This window comes from Mus caroli, chromosome 18 (genome assembly GCF_900094665.2).
Source record: "Mus caroli chromosome 18, CAROLI_EIJ_v1.1, whole genome shotgun sequence".
NCBI lineage: Eukaryota > Metazoa > Chordata > Mammalia > Rodentia > Muridae > Mus > Mus caroli.
In genome coordinates, this window is record NC_034587.1 from 13,279,670 (window position 1) to 13,296,512 (window position 16,843).

At 39.9% G+C, this 16,843-nt stretch overlaps 1 long non-coding RNA gene across 1 annotated transcript; it reads left to right on the forward strand.

Annotated features, from left to right (window-relative positions):
* Positions 1 to 7,168: 7,168 nt before the first annotated feature.
* LOC110284436 lies at positions 7,169 to 13,552 on the forward strand. The gene is made up of 3 exons (XR_002376933.1): positions 7,169 to 7,251; positions 7,763 to 7,837; positions 10,729 to 13,552. It is a non-coding gene; the product is annotated as an uncharacterized LOC110284436 (long non-coding RNA).
* Positions 13,553 to 16,843: the final 3,291 nt, after the last annotated feature.

The window sequence follows — 16,843 nt, forward strand, 5'->3', positions numbered from 1 at the left end:
CCGCACGCGCCGCCCGGGCCTCCCGGTCCCCTCCCGCCGCCGCCGCCGCCCTCGCTCCCGCCTCCCTCCTCCCGAGCCTCCCGCCCGCGTCGCGGCCAATGGGAGGCCACCGAGCTGCGGAGGTAGCGGGCCGGATCCGCGGCAGCCACCCGCCCCCGCCCTGCCCAGCTCTCGGTTTTCCTTCTGCTGCAGCCCACGGGGGTCGCCGGAGGGGCGGCTGGGCTCCTCCGAGCGCCGCCCAGCAGGTGGAGGGCTGCGGGAAATAAAACTACTTGCGCAGGAACTTGCTAGTTGGCGGCCCCGGCCCTTATGTTAGGTCCGCCGCGGGGAGTCGGTGGCGACTGAGAATCGGAGGGAGGAAGGGAAGGATATCTCCTTGTTAGCCTAAAGCATGCTTTTCTGTTTTGTCATTCTTTACAGATAGGTTATTTTTCCTGGCACTGCCAGACACAGCAAAGTAGCGACACAAGCAGAGCCCATCCTAGCCATTGTTGTCTGAGCATCCTGCCGGCAGGGGAGCTCAGGCCAGGCTTCTCTTTGGTGTTCTCACCTCTCCAGCCCCCGTCATTGCGGATGTACTGGAATGACTCAAGTTTCTGTGTTCTTGTTTTGTTTTCTTTGTCGCCCCCCCCCCCAACCCCTTCCGATGGGAATTTGAGAGAGCGTGCGATTTTATTTGAAATCTCTGCATTTGTATTTTTACCGGTTCATGATGGTAGTTCTAGACAAACATTTGCAGGGACTTTGATACTCCCTCCTGCCGCACTCCGCAGCAATTAAAAATAAAATAAACAGAGAAGCATAGTGAAAATTAGATCAGAAAGATAAAATGACTGCTGCAAATTCACACCAGATTAAGGATTTTTGCTTCCTTTGAAACAGGAACTTGGAAGTGTAAAACTTTACAAGTTTGGGTGACAAGCATTTTGTAGAATGTTAGATTTGGGGAGCTCTTGATTTTTTTTCAAGATAATAAATAATACAGCTTATTTTTCTTCCTGCAACGTTGGTTTTGTAGAGGTATTGGGGGGCTGTTTTGTTTGCTTTAGTGGTAAATAAAACAATCTGTTTTATATAAGTATCTCAACACGTTTGAGGTTAATTAACTTAGTTGCAGTAAATGAACATATTTTGTCACTTCACAGTCAGCTTTGGGCAACTGAAATATTAACATTTGAATCCGAGTTTCAAGACACTGATCATTTAAGAATTTGACAATGAACCTGAAAAAAATCAAATGCTAATTTCTTTGACATAAGTGATGCAGCTTTTAATAATGTACGTTTGCTAGCTGGGCTTTTAAATTTTTAATATCAATTGGAAGGCTTATTCAACTTTAATTAAAACATAATATTGCAAATCAGTTTTATGGCACTAAATTTTTTCGTGGTTTTTCTTCTCAAAAACTAAGAAAGGTTATGTTAATTAAATTTCAAAGATGTGATGAAGGGCTTGGGCTAATATAGTAATCAGGGCACTTTGTTCTTTTCCCCTTCTTCTAAATGTTATTGCCATAGGAATGCTAACAGCAGTAAAGTTATCTTCACAGTAGCATGTTTATAAATTTTATTTTCAGGGAGTATCTCATAGCAGAAGACATCAGTCAGGGAAGTAACTCCCATGTCCACACCTAGTGATTCAGCTTCATCCTGGCCATGGGGTCTCCCTGCACCCTCCCCTCAGTAGTAGTAATGGTTGATGTTTATTATCATTCTTATTAAAGGTATAAAAGACTTTAACTTGAATAATATGTTCTTGTTAGTACCATTTGAATAAAGCTTTAAACATCACAGCTCCCATAAATTAAGCTTTTATAAGACTCCCGATCTGCTTTTCAGTAGCTACTATGTAGGTCTCTTTCTCTGGGCCTAACAGTTTTGTTTTATTTCTTTCTTTCTTTTTTTTTTAATCACTGAAGTAAGCACTTTAAAATCTAATTTGCATCCTTGTCACTTTTTAGTAGTTGCGAATTGGATTGGATTCTTGCCTGACTTTAATTTGATCACCTGATCAGCTAAACCGTTTTAGTTGGTCTCTGATTACAAGAAGGAATAGCCTAGTCTAATATCATGTTGTTGAGGATTGCATGCATCTTTATAATGCTAACAAAGCCATTCTAGTATTGACTGTTATATGCACACACCCCTTTCTCCATAATACTGTACTTACAATCATCCGACAGGTGCATTTCTTCTTATGAGCCAGTGATGGCCCCATTCTCAGACAGCTATTCCCTGCTTAGGATATTACTTGTCTAAAAGCTGGCTTTCCCTCCCGTGGCTTATTGAACTCGAAGAATACAAGGGCCTTGCCAGTGAGCCAGAGAAACAACCAGGCAACATTAGTTTTGTTGAAATGGAGGAAGTTTACAAAGTCTGTATGAATGAAGACTGAGTTTGTACAGCAAATCCATGTAACTCTTAACTTCTAACTAATGGCCTATAGCTTATTTAGTACAAGAGGATGTCAAAAATGTATGTGTGCCTAGCATTGTTGACAGACTGAACACGTACAACCAGTCTTCAGAGGATGTAGATATCTGCATGATTCATTTCAAACACATTCAAAGCACAATCACAACAAATCTTGCTTTGTGTTTTCTCAGACAGGAGACACTAAATGTACAGATGCATCATGTTTTTGTTAAAGCTTCTCACTTTGAAAACAAATGTCAAACAGTAGTAGTCTAGTCAGTAGCTTCCTGTCCTCCTTACATCCTCTGAGACATGCCTTTAGGGCAGAACTCATTGCAGCCCAACAGAGTTCTTCCCAAATATTGTATAGCATCCTTTCCTCTCTTCCATGGAAAACTAGGTTAACCCTTCTCCCTTACCAAGTAAGGGAGATTATACATTCTCTGCAGTTAACTTCAGTCTGCATTGAAGCTAGCATTACTTGGGTGGTATTCCATTCATGGAGTCACCGAAACTTTAGACCTGGTTTGTGCTGCCCCCATTTTGTAGATGGGTGCATCAACAGTGCAGGAGCCTGCCTAGTGCAAGTGTGGAGTTCAGAATGGCAGTCATATTCTCTTACTACAAATTTTAACCTCTGTTCTGCCTTTTTCTGGGGAGCCCCTGTAGAAAGTTCTGTTTTTCAAAATGTGTGTGAACTTTGAAATTGAACTCTGCATCTCATCCGTTGCTCCCATCTTAGCTCTCTGGTATGATCATCTTGCCTTCTTTAAAGTGGTTCTTGAATTTGAAGATCCCTCTCCTCAATACAGCCTGGCTGCCAAGCACGTACCAGTGGCTCAGAGGAGTAGTGATCTGTCCCGACAACAGAGAAGAACCATGACTTTAAAAAATATCAAGCGTTCTTGTTAAAGTATATTACTTACCCCTTTCAGTATTTGAAAGTGAAACTCAGTTATCCACATGGAAAATATAATGAAGTACACATGCTCAAGTGAGTTATGAAAATCTGATGAGCAGTTGAACAGAGCACAGTAACTTACAAGCAACCCGTGGATTATAGTGAACTTGACCAAAAGGGAATCTCATTCTGGAAAGTAAAAGGCATAGCGCACACATAGACAGGATTTTAGTTCAAGTACACTAAAGCTGAGTATGTTTCCTAAGAGCCCAATGGCTCTTTTATTTCATGTTTCTAACATGAGAAGAATTCCAGTATTGCTTCAGAAATAAATGACAACAGAAGATCACAGTTGGGCTTCAGCATTTAATATACATATATTAAATATGATGACTTCTAAAGAGGATCTTGAGGACAGTTACTAGGAGATCTCGGGGGATACTTTTCCCTTTTCCCCAGTTCTGTCTACACTGCTTTTCTAGTTTGTGTTTCTTTTAAAGATTTAAAAGGAAAGCTAAGACTGGAGAGATGGCTCAGTTGGTAAAGAAAGCATGGGCCTCAAAATCATAGGGACTAAAGTAAAATCCCTAGATCCCATATCAGCTGCTAGAAACCTGCACGTACAGGAATATCATGTCAGCTGTGGAGAGATAGGAGACTGAAACAGGAATGTGCTGGCCAAGTGTTAGTCTGTTTGTCAGAACTGCCCTGTCTTCTTCAGTTCATCTGTGCCCACCTGCAAAAGAACACCACAGTTGGACTTACTATTAACTTTCCTCCATCAAAGAAGGAGCAGGATGAAATCAGAGAATCCTCACTCAGATATCTCGTTACATCCCTCAACAGCACTTTCCTATGTGCATGTGGTCCCAGGGAAGGGCTAGACGTGTCTAAGGTGAGAAGGACAGGGCAGAGGACCCCATTTACATGACCATCTATGTGTCCATCTGTGCAGCCATGGGGAACTCCTCATCCACACAAAGGTGTTGACTTTCCAGTGTGGCTGCTTTAAAGCTCTTGACCATAGCCCCATGCCCACTGTCAGTAGGCCTAATGCACTCACAGTCCTCCAGAAAGAACTCTGCCTTCGGTACCTTAGGAGGAAGGGTAAGCATTGTTGATGTCTCCTACCGAGGAAGGAATTTTAGCAACACCTTTTCTTAAACAAAAAGTAGAAAGGCAAGATTGACCTCTGACCTCTAGAGGTGCCTTACAATACTTCACCCACCATATGTACACCCCCACATAATTCTACCCATACACAGTAACTTTATTTAGTTTGTTCTAGCTTTACTGAACAACAAAATCTGTGATATAAGAAGCAAGGCTGAGTACATATAGACCAAGAGAAATTTGAAACTTTGGTGACTATGTAAATATGCAGAAACACAAGTTTGGCCATATCAAAATATTCTTTTGAAACAACATATTCACTCTCTATGTATTTGTTGATTTGTGGTTTGAAAAATTAATTCATTTTAAAATTATTGCATGAATTGGTAACAGGGTCAGAACTAACACTTGATTTGCTTAGGCTATTTCTTCTCTGAACCATTAATTAATTAATTAATTAATTAATTAATTAAAATACCAGTTCTTGCCTATGTACCCTCAAGGACAAATTGCAAACATAATCCATAGATTCTATTTAATAAAATTGGATTCCTGCGATACCCAAAAGATTCCAGCTCTGTACCTCAAGCATGGGTATTTATTTATGGGCTCACTCAAGCACTTGGATTACTTAACTGCCAGAAGGCCCATTTCTCATGATAGATAGAACAGGAGGAAATAAAAGAAATCATTCTGAACTCTTGGTAAGGGTTGGTTGCGCCAAACTTGTGCCCTTGTGTCCTTTTAAAGGCAAAAGTCTGCCTTCAGGAAAGTTCTGAAATACAACTGTTATTGTGTAGAGGAGGGTAGTAAAACATATTTAGTGTCTGGGCACTCACCCTTTCTTCTTGTGAAGATTGACATGGTTGGGTAAAGTATTGGTGTGGGCTCTAGAGACCAACACTGTCTTCTCAAAGCTGTGGATGGAAGAATCGAATCACTAAGCATTCCATTTAATTTCTATGCATTTTCTTATCTACCCAATGGAAACAATGCTACCTTCCCTCAGGGAATACTGAGCGCATTAAGAAAATGTCAGTGAAACCCCATTTAGTTCTTTAGAGTGAAGAGCTAGATAAGGCTGTGGTATTTTTTGAGGTTGAGGATTTAACTCTAAGAGGAGTAATTCTCTCACATCTAAATTTAAGTCACACATTAATGATAGGTTATCATCGAACCAAGGAGTGCTTGTTAAATCATTCTCTTATCCACAAATGTTTAAAATAATATATTTGCCTTTCCAAATATAAAAGCAGAGTTCAGTGATAGTTGAGAAAATCCATCCTTAATTGTACTGTAATAATCCACATATTATGTTTCTTCTTCCTTATATTGCAGTTCAACCTGGGTAGGGATGGTGAATTGTTATTGTTGTTTATTATTATTATTATTACTATTATTATTATTATAGCTGTAGTAGAAAAAATGGAGCTAGTGAAATGGTTCACTAGGTAAAGTGCTTGCTATATAAGCAAGAGGACCTGAGATTGAGTCTCCAGCCTCCAGGTAGAAGCCAGGCATGGTGACTCACACCTGTAACCCCAGCACCAGGAACAAGAAAGAGGCAGATCTTAGCAGAAGGGTAAATAGCTGGCCAGCCAGTCTAGTCCCAGTCAGGGAGATTCAGGTTAAGTAAGGTGCCCTGTCCCAAAAAATAAGGTCACTGGAGATAGTGGGAAAGGACATGTGGGACAGGAAAGAGACCAAAGTGGGGGAAGAGTGCAGATGTGACAGGGGTCAAGGTAGATAAAGAGGACAAGAAAACCAGAAAATACACTTAGTAAAAAGTCATAATGATATTTAACATGTTGTGTGCTGGCTTTAAAAAGAAAGGTGAAGAAGTAGCTAAAGAAGACACCCCAGTTCTCCATCTACGTGGCCTGGCCGGGTCTCCGCCTCACTCTGGCTTTGCCACTCTCTGGCTCTACCTCTCTCAACAGTACCCACCCCACCACATCACAGACTGTAGAATGTTTACATGCGATCTGTTCTTTATATAGAAGCTCCAAGTGTTGAGTCATTATCACAGAGAAGATCATCTTTCTGGGAGTTCTTTCTTTCTTTCTTTCTTTTTTTTTTTTTTACCCCATAGATGTTTGCAAGAAATGGGAATATTCTCATTTTAAAACTTGTTTTGACAGCCAATAATAAACATTTGCATTAAAAGTAAATTCATTAAAAGCAGATGAAATATAAATCTTCTTAGATAAGCTTGAGAACGGGCAAGGATCAGCTTATAGAAGGGACTTTTGGAGAGTCGAGTCATTCATGTCATTCATCAATGAACAGAAAGGAAGGGCAGAGTCAAGGACACAGGGGTACAACTGCCCAGTAAGGACAAAAAGGTCTTTGAGTGTGCTCTCCAAAGCAGAAGCGGCTCATGACACCCACGGCCAAACCTCAGGATGCTGGCAAACTTCTTATCTTGCGAGTGCTCAGAAAATATTTGCCCCGTTTTCAGAGTGAGTCACAAAGGAAAATAGAACAGGGGATTTGGACGACAGCATGGGGCTGTCTCTTATAGCTGATAAAAGAGCTATAGTACAGGGCCACTGCTATGCAATCTGGGGTATTTCAGTCTGTCCTTTCCCAGAATTTGCACATGGCTTGATAAGAGCAAGCCTGAACAGAAAGGAAGTTGCTCACCAGATGCCTGCACCTACGCATGTAGCACACTATTCTCTGATCCAGAACTATGACTTCAGCACATTGTAGATCCCCACTCCGGCTCCCAGCAGTCACCCCTGACCTCTCCCAACTGTATCTGTCCTAAGGTTGTTTTGTCACTTGAGTGGACACAGGTATATGCATTGGTGGAAGCAGGTAAAAGTTGGATTCTCAATATTTCTTTTTTTTTTTTTGCTTTGGTTCTTTTTTATTCACTTTAGAAATTTCTAAGTTATTGATGCTCAGTTTTATTAGCTCTCAACCCCACCTCTTGCCTTCTCTTTTAAAATACTTTTCTGGAGATTACTTCCACTCAGTCTTCCAGGTTTTTTTATTGGAGATATGTGAATGGTTCTTTATTCCTAAAAATGTTTGGTGGCTTACTCATGCTTTCCTTAATAGACATTGCTTGTGCAATATTAATGTAGGAGCTTCCGGAGTCTTTATCGCACTGAAAAGAGGTGTGGTTTATTTTGTTTCTCTGCTTCCTGCTCTACCTTAGTGTCATCTGTGATTCTTCCCTCACACTGTCTATAGTATTTTATGTTCAAGGCCTTCTTGGGGCTGGGGAGATGGCTCAGCAATTTACAGCACTGAATGTTCTCCAGAGGACCCATGCTCAATTCCTAACACCCATAAGGCAATTCATATCTATCAGTAACTTCAGTTCCATGGTATGTGATGCCTTCTTCTGACCTACATGGCTACCAAACATGCACATGATGAACAGACATACATACAGGTAAGCACTCATACACATAAAGTAAAAGCAAATAAATCTTTAAAATTAAAGACATTATTGGTGAGGGGTAGGCAGGATTCCATTCAGTGCCCCACTTTTTGAAGCTACCATCTGCCTTGGTTTATTGAGATCACAAGTCCAGAGCCTACAACTCAAGCTTTCTCAAGTTACCTGCTCCCAACCTTTTCGCGGCATCTCACATTCTCATGATGAAGCTATAAGTCTGTACTTCATGCTCCCTGGCTCTCTGTACCTGGGGCTAGCTCTGCTAGTACAGGAAGAGGTTCTCAGCTTAGCTCCAGTCATACTAACCTCTGTTAATGGCTTGGCTTTGGTTACCACTGTCAAGATGAACTCTCCCACAACCACAGAGAGAAGCTCCCTGTGCTGCAGGCTGCACGATCACTGACAATTTTTCCTGTGTGAGGATTGTCACATACCGGTATCCACAGATGAGACACACATCAGCCTTACCAGAGGCCCTTCTTGGAAGCAGAATCATGATAGTTTTATAGTGCGGGTGTCTCATTGGAATGCAGCCCTTCACCAAAAATGCTAACGAAAGGCAACCCTAGTTTTCACTAATAAAACAGTGTCACTGCCACAGATTCTCTTTCCCCCCAAATCATTATTTCAGTCTCTACAAGTTTTATCCTTTAAAAAGGATTTCTAAATGCCTTTTCTTAAACATAACATAATAGATATAAAACCCATTTTTTTTTAAATAGTAGCTATGTTGAAGCAATCTAAAGAGGCACATTCCCCTTAATGTGTTCCACATGAGTGTCTTCTAACTAAATCAGCCCTGAATAAAATACTTGTCTCTATAACATGAAGAGATTTATGTTTCCAGAAGACAGTAAGAAATGAAAGCTTAGAATATTAGTAGTCTACACCTGAAGTTGATAGTATAAGGGAAAGAAATATGTAATAACTAAAGTATTGGTTGTGATGATTTTCAGATCTCTGTTGTTACTTTATACTGTGTTTGATTGTATGCCTTAGAAGTCATTTTTTGGTGGGAGCTATTGGGTGTCTTATTCAGGGGATCCTATTTGTGTTTACCCCAGAGAAGACAATGGCAGACCTAGAAGAGAAGCTATCTGTCCAATGAGTGTATTGGGATTCCTGACAGGAGGAACTTGAGCAAGAGCTAGTTTGTAAGAAGCAGATGATTTGGGATACTGCATCTCAAAAACAACCCCGAGGACAATGTGTGCTTGGAGCACATGAAGCTCAAGAAGAAGGAAGACCAAAGTGTGGGTGCTTCAGTCCTTCTTAGAAAGGGGAACAGGGAGCAAATAGGGAGACAAAGTGTAGAGCGGAGACTAAAGGAAAGTCCATCTAGAGACTGTCCCACCTGGGGATTTGTCCCAGATACAGTCACCAAACTCCAACACGATTGTGGATGCTAAGAAATGCTTGCTGAAAGGAGCCTGATATACCTGTCTTCTGAGAGTCCCTGTCAGAGCCTTACAAATACAGAGCTGGATGCTCACAGCCAACCATTGGACTGAGCACGGGGTCCCTAATGGAGGAGTTAGAGAAAGGACTGAAGGAGCTGAAGGGGTTTGCAACCCCATAGGAAAAACAGCCCCATAGGAAGAGCTCATATACCCTCAGACGCCCCCAGGGACTAAGCCACCAACCAAGGAGTACACATGGCTCCAGCTGCATATGTAGCAGAGGATGGCCTTGTCAGGCATCAATGGGAGGAGAGGTCCTTGGTCCTATGAAGGCCCCAGTGTAGGGGAATCGAGGGCAGGAAGGCAGGAGTGGGTGGGTGAGTGGAAGAACATCCTCATAGAAGCAAGGGGATGGGGGTTTCTAGGGGGGGGGAACTGGGTAAGGGGATAACACTTGAAATGTAAATAAATTTTAAAAAATTAAAAAAAACATCCAGTCCCAGGTTACCTGTGAGATGACGCCCCCCGCCCCCTTGCCCCGCAAAGCAGCATCACTGAATCGCTTGTATAACTTGCAGGGAGCTCTCCTCCTGAGAATTTACCTGGTCCTGAAGAGTTGTCTTTTGACTGTTCATAGGAGAGCAAGAAAGGGTCTCATAAGACTTAGGAGAACCCAAGGCCAGTTGTATCTCTCCTCCCCAGGGAGTGTTTCAATTGAGAAGAAACTACAACCCAGTGGGAGTTTATATGAAAACATGTGGATCAGTAGGTGTTTTTACTGTTGAATATCTGAAATATCCCATATCCTTGCTAACACTCTTGTTATTAAGAATTATAAATAATTAATTGTTCTTCATTTTAACTTACTATAGACCTTCTATTACTCATTCAAAGCCTCGTGAAGTTGAGTTTTTTCATCTTGCTAGCCTCATGCATGGTATCTCTTGACCTAATAAGGTTAAGATGTTGGGACTCTGCTATTCAGATCAAATTTGTAGACATATATGAATTCGTTAGCATTTCTAGACATTAGATTCCAGGCAGTTTTAAGGCATGTTTCATGGACATCTTATTTTATCTACAGTGATAATCTGGCTATCCACAAGTAGTTTACAGGAGAGAAAAGGCAATTTTAACTTCTATAAAAATTGTTTTCTGCTTTCTTTCTTCTTTTGTTTTTTTTTTTTCTTTGTTTGTTTGGTTTTTCTAAACAAAGTTTCTCTGTGTAGTTCTGGCTGTCCAGGAACTTGTTCTGGAGACCAGGCTGATCTCAAACTTACATAGATCTGCCTGCCTCTGCCTCACAAGTGCATGTGCCACCACAGCCGACTAAGATACATGTTTTAAAGAAGAGATTCTTCTGGGCTGTTCTGTCTGTTTGTTTGGGAGTTTGTTTTTTAAAGTGAGTTCCCAAACTAAAATCCTTAGCAGAGATTGAGAGCCAACTGTGAGACCAATATCACATTTTGTTTCTTTTACTCTTAGCTGGAGAACAGGCATGCCTGGGAGCAGCTGTTGGGATTATAGGGAAGGAAGCACAGTACCTCCTACAGAATAAGAGAAGAGACACCCGATGGCTTCAGTAGGAGTTATACATGTGATGTGCCTGATAGTACTGAAGAAACTGTGGGTTCTGATGGTTTCTACTTAGAAGAAAAAGCATCCTCAGACTGAGCAAAGAAGCAACCTTTTAGGTTGGTCAGAGGAACCTAAGAAATCTAGCCTAAAGCTCCAGCTAAAATCTTAAAGGTAGCCCCCCAGGGAACAGGCTATGTTTCTTTCACAATCAGTCCAGTCATCTGCACATTGCAAACCTGCAGACGTTCCCTCAGCACCCTGAGGTTTGCGACTTAGACTCTGGACAGCATCTGCTGACATCAATACACCAGAACCAGGTTATCAACACAGAAAAAGTAGTATATTTCCTGCTTCATAACTTTTCAAAGTGAATATTTAATAAAAAATTCAGACATTAATAATCTTCATTGTAAATTGAGAAACAAGGTTACCCTAAATGTTTAAATAACATTTTATTAGTTTCTCATATTTTAAATTCCTAACTCTCTATGGTGCCAGAGACCCAGCCTAAGGTCCTGCACATGCTTGACAACTGCTCTACCAGTGGCTCACATCCAGAGCTAGTTCAGCCTTTTGTACTGGTACCAGGTTGCACTGAGTTGCCCAGGCTGGCCTAGAACTCCCACCACAGAATAGGCTGATTTTGAAATTATAATCCTCCTGGTTCCATCACTGAGACTGCACACAAATACCACCAGGCCCTGCCAAATTCTTATTTGTGCTTTCAGAATTTTGAGCATGAAAATGACAGGTTATATCTAGTTACTATTTTTCATCTCTTATTTTCATTTTGAAGTACCAGGATTTGGCATCATTCTGCACTGATACATATTTCCCTGTCTCTTTTAACCAGAGCTGAGAGAATATTCATGCTCTGTGATGGACGCAATAATGAAATTTTGTATTTATGCTGAGTCATAGTACAGTATCTTAAAACCAAGCCAGGAAAATGTACTATGGGAGTGCATGGGAGGAAGGAACACAGAGATAATTCTATGCACTGGTGGCTTTTCTGAGAAAGCTTTGCTTCTAAGCCCCCCCACCCCCCCCAGTGGGGAGGGGTAGAGAGCTGCTCTTTGAAGCAGCCATAAGGAGGTGCTCATAGTTTAGGACAAACTCTCCAAGGTCTCCCAGCTCCTTGTGGTCTAGTTTTTATGTCCTGTAAGGGTTTATTTTTAATTTTAGAAATTTCATTTCGCTTGAGTTTTCCACTTATAAAAAAATTGAGAAGCTGACAGCTCTGGAAACTGAAGCTATCCAATTAGTCCAAAAACACCTAAATGTTTCTGCGGCATCTATCATCACAGAATACCAAAAGGCTCTCTGGAAAACATATCAGGTTAAGAGAAAAACATGTATTTAGGAAAGAAAAGTTTCTTGGTTATTCTCTGCCAGAGCAAGATAGAGAGAACTGATATTAATGGATATGGAGCAGGGGTCTTTAGAGAGTATCCCAAGGGTTGTACCTAAGCTTGTCACATAGGAAGGCTATTTATGTTTTGATTATGCCCACAGGGCACAGTCATCTTTCACCAGGCAGGTTCACAACTATGTGTTGTAGACACATTGAGACTGGTAATTATTTGTTCTATTCCCAGCATATTTTGTTTGCTGCGAGACTCAATCTAGACAGTTTGGCTCGATGTGGACACATAAGGAGGAAAGACAAGGCTCCATTGCCTTTCCTTTGGCTCCTAAAGCAGCTTTTGGGGTAAATAAAGGATTTCAGGTTGCTTATTTATATGAGAAATTAGGGGTTACAGATTACATATGGATTATACAATTATGAAATCGTGTATGCTTATTAGTTAACTAATGTAATAATCCTCTGAAAAACATTGTGTCTACTGTCAAATTCAAAGTGACAAAGACTGACATAGACTAAAACAAAACAAAACAAAACCACACCCTTTTATTCCATATTCAAAGAAACATATGTATAACATTTTTAAATTGTACAACTGATAAAACAGGAGACTAACTTTTTTTTTTTAATTGTGGTTGCTTATTGTACATTCCTAGAAAATGGGAACATTCACCTACCTCATTTTGATGCTTTTGCACCCAACTCACAGTAAACCTGATGTCATGTGCTTGGGCAAATGAGGCATTAAGCCTGTACTGAGTAGTGTAGATGGTGACACCTACTGTTAACCCAGGATATCACATCCTAGATCCGTAAGACACCGGGGCTCCCTTTGCATTTCAAATCCATGTCAATAGGTCAACATTAAATCATACTGACAAAGTTGGTTTGGGGCATGCCCACAATTCAGAACAGCTTATGTATGTTATCTTTTTAAAAGCTATTCCTGTCAGTGGCTTAAATGAACAGAGGTTTTACTCTTTCAGGCCTCTACTGGTTGCAGATGAGACAGTGAAAATTAAGTCAATTATATGACACCATCATTAATTAGTATCATAGTGTAAAAAGGCTGCTTACCTACCTAGTGATTTGGAGTGCTGTCATATCTTAGAGCCCATTTCAGGATGATGTCTTTTCCTGTCTGCTGTAAGGGAGTTTTGCATTTACTCTTTGTTTGTTATAGCTTTGCAATTGACTTGTTAGATGCAAGCACATCTATTGCTATGATTATCATTCTCCGTTCTCCGTTATTCTCACCATATTCTTTTCCCTCTTTGTTAATACTTAACAAAGTATTACTTTGTTAAGGCTCCTAAAATCACTTTGGGCTTTTGTTTGAATCACTATTAAAATAATTTAATTTGCTAAAAATTGAGATGTGTAAAGTATCATTTGATCTATAAGTGCTTTCTATATCACAACATATTTGGAATTTCAATGATAAATCAAGGTATATCGAGTATGTTTATATGGAAATTGTTACTTGGGATGTTACAACTTTGATACAACAAAAACAAAATAATTCTTTATATGATTGTATTTCCACACTTGAAATTGCCTGTACATAGGTAAACCACTGTTTTTCAATTGTAATAGAATAATTGTCATACATTTCCATAGAGTAACATTTTTCAATTTTAGATGCTATTTGGTATTGAATTAGATTGTCACTGTCCCTCAGCTCTTTGTCTTTCTGTCTTAGTTGTAAGAACATTGAGTAAGGAAGGCATAATCATGTTTGATGTAATTATTACATTTTTCAGTTTTAATGGAAGCTACCACTGGACTTTACCACTTGAAATATATAACTATGACAATTTAAAAATTTTGTTAAAATTGTTAATTTTGAGAATGTTATGCATTTCTTAATCATCTCCTTTCCCCATCTCTTCCTGGGTCCTCCCTCTCCTCCCTCCCCACCAACTTTACATAAACATATGCGTCCCCCTCCCTATCTTTATTTCTTTTTTTGTCTCTCCCATCTCTTCTGTTCTTTCTGTTATTTCTATCTCTCCCTTTTCCCCTCTCCCTTTCCTTTAGTCTCTTTAATCACAGTGATAGCATAGTCAGTGTTCATTGATGATTCAGCAATTATGATGTGAATTTTCTTCTATGTATTTTTAAAAATTACAATGATCACATTTTTCTGTATTGACTTTGTGATTTTTATGTATTAATAAATTATATAGTTCTCTCTATTTTGGATTCTTAAAATAACACCCATTAAGTGCTTCTCTATGTAGTGTTAAATTATATATCTAAAAATTTACCGTATGTTAAAAATGCATATTAGGTTGAAGATTATTGGCTAATTTTCCTTTAACAGATCACCTTGATAAAAATTTCTACTTGGCTTATGGTTAAAAGCATTATTATATTTGTTTATCATTTGAAATTCCATTTCATAGTTGACATTTTATTAGACATTTTTAGCACATTAAAAATAAGTAGATGATAAACAGAGTAGATTTGTAAATTAAAAAGTGTTTTAAATGTTATTCCTTATGATTTAAAAACTTTGTTCATTTTTAAAAATTATTTTGCTTTAGATACTTGGTATCATTACTGCTCTCACCACTTGTGATTTATGTCAGTACGTAATAACTCTTTTCAGTTCATTTGTATAAGTTGCCACATCTGTTCTTATCGTTATTTAGAGTTCTCTTAAAAGTACGAGATTATGAGCTAGCAATGCAGCTCAGCAGATTAAGCATTTGCTCCACAAGGAGGAAGACCTGAGCTCAGTGCCCCAGATCTGATGGAAGTGTTGGCTGAGGCTGAGGCTGAGGCTGAGGCTGAGGCTGAGGCTGAGGCTGAGCACTGTGCTTTCAGTTCCATCATTGGAGAACTGGAGAGGAGGGAACTTCAGAGCAAGTAGGGGGGCAAGCCAGGCTAGACACATAGTGAGCTCTGTTTTCAACGTACAGTCCTTGTGTGGGTAAATTAGGTGAAGAGTGGCCCAGAAGACACTGGGCTTAACATGCATGCAAAGACATTTGTACAGCCCACAGACATCCTTACACACACACACACACACACACACACACTCACACACACACTGAACCTATCCACATACATACACCACATACATACAAACACACATATTCATAAGCATGCACACACCACATGCACATGCACCACACACAAATAGATCATGGGATTATATTTCATTCAATCCAGAGGAGTTTCAATTTAAGTATTTTCCTCAGCCTTATCTTTTGTTATTGTTGTTGTTGTTTGTGTGTGTGTATTTTTATGGTTTTTTTTTTTCCTTTTCCTTGGCCTCTTCTTTGAGTTGTTCAACTCAACTTTGTTCAACTTCTTTGAGTTGTTTTGTTTACATTTGTATTTTATGGCTCTGGAAAGTGTGATTTTGTTTAACATATGTTAATAGTGGGCTTGCAAATTTAAAAATGCATTCACAATCATTTCTTTAATAAAAATGCAATAATGGCGTGTGTATTAATTTTTCCTCTCTTCCGCTATCTTTCCCCTTCCCACAATTTAACAATTTATATACATTTAAGACCAGTTTATCTCCATATTTAGTATTTTTTAGCAAATTTTTAATCATATCTTTAAAAGGATATTGGAATGTTTCTATCACAATTATTATGCTAAGAGTAGAAAAACACTCCCAAATTGTCCCATTTGCTTATATCTTGACATTAAAATGGAAGTGAACCAGACTTGTGGGGATCTAAGCACTTAGCTCAGGAATATGCCACTGACCCTTCTGCTCCTGGAAGATGGGAGACAGAAGATGGGTGAAGGGTGGTGGTCTCCTCTGTTGATGCTGACATTTATGACATGATTCCAGAAGCACTGGGGTTAAGTTTGTCTTCACCCCTACTGTAAGTGCCTACTGCAATGGGGTCTGTTTATATTCCCTACTCTCTTCTGTACCCTTTATTCCTTGCTCAGACCTCTGATACCAGTTTCTCACTCTAGGCTAAAACCTATGTAATCCAGTACATGCAATTTTTAAATAACCCAAACATAAAAAGCAGTAGTCTCACTCTGTCTACTATGATAGCCTGAACAAAGCATGGTAGCTTAGTGGCTTCTAGAACATGATTTTGTTTTCATTTCTAGATTAATTTTTTCTACATTTGGGTTCAGTGCTGGGAACTTTCCAGTCCAAGGCTTCGCACATTCTAGATAAGCACCCTGCCACTGACCAGACTTCAAACCCCTCTTTATCTTTTATTTTTGAGAGAATGTCATGTTGCATTGCCTAGTCAAGTTAGCTCTCAAGCCTCCTTTCTCAATCTTCTGCCCAGATGTGATCACAGGCCTGTGCCACTGTATGAGGCTCCAACACTACTTCTTTTCACAGCTCTGAATCTTGAGTTCTGGCATTCAGGTGGTAGCACTCACAGGTATGAACTAGGGCTCATATCCAGAAAGACTGGATGCCACCTGTGCTGTGTGTTTACTAGCCTTTCTACCTGTATAGGCACAAGTGGGCTTTGTCTTCCCACTGATGAATTATTTCTTCAAGGGTAAAATGAACTAATCAAAGCCAGATAAGGTTATATTAAAGACAGGTTTACAGGTTTATTGGGAAGCTGGGGCTAGTTCACTGGCCCCAAAGATTGAGGCCCAAGGAGTCACCAGGGGGAAGAGAGAGAGAGAGAGGGAGAGAGAGAGGAG